Source organism: Sphaeramia orbicularis, chromosome 1 (genome assembly GCF_902148855.1).
Source record: "Sphaeramia orbicularis chromosome 1, fSphaOr1.1, whole genome shotgun sequence".
In the NCBI taxonomy this organism is placed as follows: Eukaryota; Metazoa; Chordata; class Actinopteri; order Kurtiformes; family Apogonidae; genus Sphaeramia; species Sphaeramia orbicularis.
In genome coordinates this window covers 29,701,289-29,706,677 of record NC_043957.1, presented here as the reverse complement: position 1 = coordinate 29,706,677, position 5,389 = coordinate 29,701,289, and positions in this window count along the sequence as shown.

Genomic DNA, 5,389 nt, shown 5'->3' with positions numbered 1-5,389 from the left:
CTCTGTTATTGTTTTGTACATTTCCATTTCTTTACACTTTACTCCAGCAGCAATTGAGTTTGTATGGTGACTTGTACCTTCTCCAAACCCTGTAGAAAAATCATTGTTTGATATATATTTTTTGATTTGGTTAGTTTCTGCCCTTGATAATTAATGTATGGTACCAATAAAAAGATACATTTTCACTTTAAAGAATCGTGTTATCACTCATGTTTTTAATCCTACAGTTACAGCCACTGCACGGAACACTGAGGGATTCTGGGTCAGTGGTGGACAAAGGAAAGGAAGTTATTACAGGGCTCCTGTGGGGTCTTAAAAGTCTTGGATTTACAAATCTGCATTTAATTCCTTAAAAAAAATTTAAAAGGTATTAAATTTGATCTGGTATGTCTTAAGTTACGTTGCCATAAACTGGTTCAGTGTATTGTTTAAATGTGTCTGGGAAATGTCAGAGCTGCAAAGAAAGTAACATTAGTCGACTCAGTTTCACCCCTTCTAACCCAACAGTTTACACTGAAATTAGGAACTAATTATCACTAACTTTGCAGGCCCGGTGAGCAGTGTCTCAGAAAAATAGTAGTGGTGTAAATAAATACACTTTCCTAAATTCTAGGAGTCACCAATTTTTGCCAGTCGAGTTGTGAAATAGGCATTAAATTCTATTCCAAGTAGTCTTAAAAAGTCTTAAATTTAACTTGTAGAAACCTGTAGGAACCCTTTATTATAATTAAATTATTAGGATCAATTATATAAAAAGTCCAAGTGCAGACCATTTTTGGGTAATATATATGGGTAAATTATGATTATTGATGCATTAATGTGTTTCTTTACTATGATTTATTTATAACATGCAGTGGAGGCAAAGGTATAATAATTGCCTTTAAAGTGTAGTGCAGTTGAAATGTACAACAGCAGAATATGGAAATACTCCAAGTTGTATTTGAGTAAAAGTACTCTGTCAAATTCCACCACTTTCTTTGTTCAGCTTATGATAGTTCAGGTCTCTACTAAGTCCATTTCAGGGCGAAGTGTAAGAATGCGAGGAATGCTGAAATAAAACCGTAAAAAACAACAGAAACTAAAAGTAACTATATATTCAAAATGTAACTTTTAAGCTCTGTTCCTCCTATCGTAAAACTAAACTAAAACAAATACAATCTCTAATCTTTCTGACATTAAAGGCTACTTACAGCATCAATTAGAGTTCAACAACCTGTTACAGCAGAAACATTCTTTACCACTGCAGTTCTTACCCATGGGAGGATCAGAACTATTTGCGTAGTTAAATCCAGGCAGTTATTTATTTTTTTGGCCAGGTTGTTTATTTAACTCTAACTGCAGCAAATAGCCAATAAGAGGCTACTAATTAATGCAACTATGGATGGAAAAAATATTATGAACCTTACTGTGTCACTACATAAGCATTATGTGACGAAAAAGATGTCACGGTGAATGTCTCCTGTAATCCAAACCAAAGGTGGTGCAGTGAAGTATTCCATGTGCAACTATTTTTTTGGCTGGGCTGCGTATTTTCCCCAAATGAAAACTGAAACAGCAACCCCATTTCCAAATAGATGTGTAAAATGTAAATAAATATTTCATTCACAATAAAATGTGGAAAACATCAAATGCCAAGTGTTTAAAGCAAGAAAATATACTATTAAAATCAAAATAATGATTTAGAATTTGATGGCAGCAACACATCTCCAAAAAGTTGGGTTGGCGGCAACAAAATAATAGTACTAGAAAGATACAGCAGGAGGAACATTTTAATGAGATTCTATGTCAACAGGTCAGTGACATGAGTATGTTAGAGAGGCAGAGGTTCACCAATCTTCAAAAATCTGTTTACAAATCATGAAGTAATTTCAGAGTAATGTTCTTCAATGTGAAATTACAAAGAACTGGGTTGTAAGAATAACTGTACACTCAAAATACAACTGATCTCAGGTTCTAGGTTCCCTTCTTTACTGTTTTACTTCTAACTATTACTATGTATCTGAGAAATGCATGTATCTATAACCAAACTAAAACAAATAAACAAAGATTATGTGTTTGTCAATCAAAAAGTAAATTAAAACACAAAATAAATACCAGGGAAAATTTCCAAACTGTAACTCCTGTGCCAACTGTATTAGCACAATATCATCCAACCATATTCTTTAGGATGGCAGAAAAACTAAACCTGCTAGACCAGTAAAATCATGTCATAATAACCTAGAAATAATAACTTCAAATTTTCTCTTTGTTTTACTATTAAAATTCTGTGTATTTTTCTTATGACTTTTTAAGTTGTTCATGGATGTTCAGGTTATTCAAATTTTTTCTGAAAGGATAATTTGTAAATATAAACACTTCAATATTGTAATTGAAATATATTATTATTAACTTTTTTTACACTAAAGCAAGGAGAAAAAATTGAAGTTGTCATTATTTATAGTTTATTCTGCTATTATTTTACTGGTCTGATCCATTAGAGATCACAATGGGCTGCATGTGGCTCTTGAACCATTATAACACCCTTATCTGTTGATATCTTCAGTGTAATTTTTGCACCTCACAAATTCATCCCATGAGGAATGGATGTTTTGGCCAGCTGGTTTTGGCCCATGGGCCGCGTGTTTGACACCCCTGCTCTGTGGCTGCATTTCTATGATGACATTATCAGGAGTTAATTCTTCAAACACTGGGCTGTTCCTTCCAGAGTCACAGAAGACACTTCACAGGAGTGATGAGTCCACTGATGTTCGTCTGTTAAACTCAGTATGATGCCTTCAAGTTTGGACAGGATTGTCTGTTCATCCAGCTGTTTCCAGTGCTTTCCTACTCGACTCCTCTTTCTTTGTTCAATTATACACAACACAACACTTTCCTTCCCACCTTGAAACATGCCTTCTCTCTGTCTAGTCTCATCCTTGTGAAAGTCTGTGTGTTGTAAGCTGTCAGTGGTTCTGAATTATCAGACAGGCTGATGGCTCTCCCAGTGGTCCTCACATCTCATCCATGAGGCACCGAGGCTGCTTTTATGCTTCTGACTAGGTAGCTGCTTTCACCCGTCAATCCAGGTTTACATCCGCGTGCAGACAGACCTGAAAAGGCCAAGCATAAAGGAAAGAAAAGTAATAACCCAAAGGACCAACAGTTTGTTATACACTGTTCCAGTGGTGACATGGTCGACTCCTGAAGCCCTTCAATACCACAGGCTGCTTTTCAGCGATCACACCTCATCTCTGCATTTATTCCATGCACCTGCAGAAGGATCCAGACATCTTAGCGTCTCACAGGGTTCAGATAGAGCTGGAACTGCTTCATGGAAAAGTTCACCTCCATGGAAGAGACTTTAAGTAAAAGTACAGTGGTGGAAAAAGGTTATTGGACACCCCATGCATTTGTGATATACTGCATCAAGAATCACTCTTAAGTCATTGAACTCTGCCAAGTATTGTTCTGTTCTCCAAACCCACATGTTCCCATCTGCACGTGTTCTGTTCCATCAAGGTCAAAACTGGATGTTTCAGCAAAATAATGAAACACATCCAGGGCATGACATGTTGAAACTGTCAAGCAGTTAGTTTTGAGCAAATCCTTTGTATTTGAAAGACAAAAAAGATTTTTCTGCAAATATTTCAAGAAAATATTCAAGACTGTGTAAAATTTTAAGGGCGTCTGTAAATTTTTTCTCACTATGGTGTCATCAGCAGAACACATTCAAAGTATACAAAGTCAAAGTAGTGAATGTGCAGTGTTCTTCTATTATAAATTATGGTTTTGGACTCATTTTTTTTTTGCTCCACTCATGTGTATGTTGCATTTCACTGCTATACATGTTAGTTCAGCTACTTTCTGTACTGTTGGTTGTTTAATCTACTGCAGTGCATCACATTCTGCAAGATCATATGTTTGTAAAGTCACTGTCCTGTGAGAACTATTCATCACTACAAATTGTCATCGTCATGAGCTCTGAAAAATAGACCTGTTTTCTGTTTCATGACAAAACATTTTCTTGTCACTTTGTTTTTTAAAGAGTTTATTTAGCTTATAAAGAAGAATTTCCTTTAATTGTACAGGACACACTAAAGCATTCACTTTATTGTGAATATTAATACGCAGGAAAAAGATGAAAATGTATATATGTTGTATGAAATGTAACTAAACCTGTTAGACAAATGGTTTACCTTTGAAATACAGTGGAGTACAAGTATAAAAACCAACAAGCCCAACTCACACTGGAAGCTATGGATTTGGGTTTATTAAAAAACAAAACAGTGAAAGTAATTAAAATGACTCTGGAAAACATGTCCAAATCGACATTGATCTTGATCTTGCATGGGTTCTCTCTGGGTATTCCAGCTTCCTTCCACAATTCAAAGACATGCACTAATAGGTTAATTGGTAAATCTAAATTGCCTGTAGATGTGAATGTGAGAGTGACTGGTTGAATGAATGAATGAATGAACGAATGAATGAATAATAATACTAATAATACAATTAATACTACTACTACTACTACTACTACTAATAATAATAATAATAATAATAATGATGACAAACCCAGTATTTCAGACTATTTTTCCTCCATTATGTACTCCTTCAGTCACTGTTTGGAAGTAGAGACTGCATAGGTGGGAAAATCTGACTTGGTGTTTTGTTCAGTGACTGACATTTGAAATCACATGAATCACAAACCACTCAACTAGTGAAATATGTCACAGGAAATAACAAAAAGGCAAAGGTATGGCTTTTGTTCTCCATCTTGAGCTGCTGGAAAATTAATGTCCATTACGTGTTGAATGAACTCCATCTGTACGTGACAATTTCTGAGTATCTTGTAAATTGTGCATCAGATGGACTTCCAAGTGCAGATGGAGAGCAGGTGGAGAATTTCTACAAAGAAAACCCTGTCGCGAACCAGTGTGCTCCGACCCAATTTGACCTATGATTTTATGTTACATGACATATCAAAATTCAGTGAGAAAAAAATCACATGCCAGCAAAAATGCCACAGTGTTGACTTTATTACAAAAAGTCAAGTATTAGTAAGGTTTTCAAAAAATTACACATTCTAATAACATATAACTATAGCAAAAACAGTGAAGAAAATATTTAACTTGCACCTTTTCAAATCCTGTATCATCAAAATAAGCATCAAAGTTATTTAATTGTTAGAATCACTGTGCAAATAGAGACTGATGAACTAGGACTCTTTCTGTAGTGCAAAAAATGATGAACTCGTAAGAATTTTGTTGACAGAGGAAAAGCATTTCTTGAGAGCAAACTTAACTTATAGAACAGTAAACCCTGATAAGTGATTATGACATTAAAAAATTTGTACACTAACTTAACCCTTAATGGAGGAATCTAGTTTCAGTATGTCCTCGGCTCTTATCGC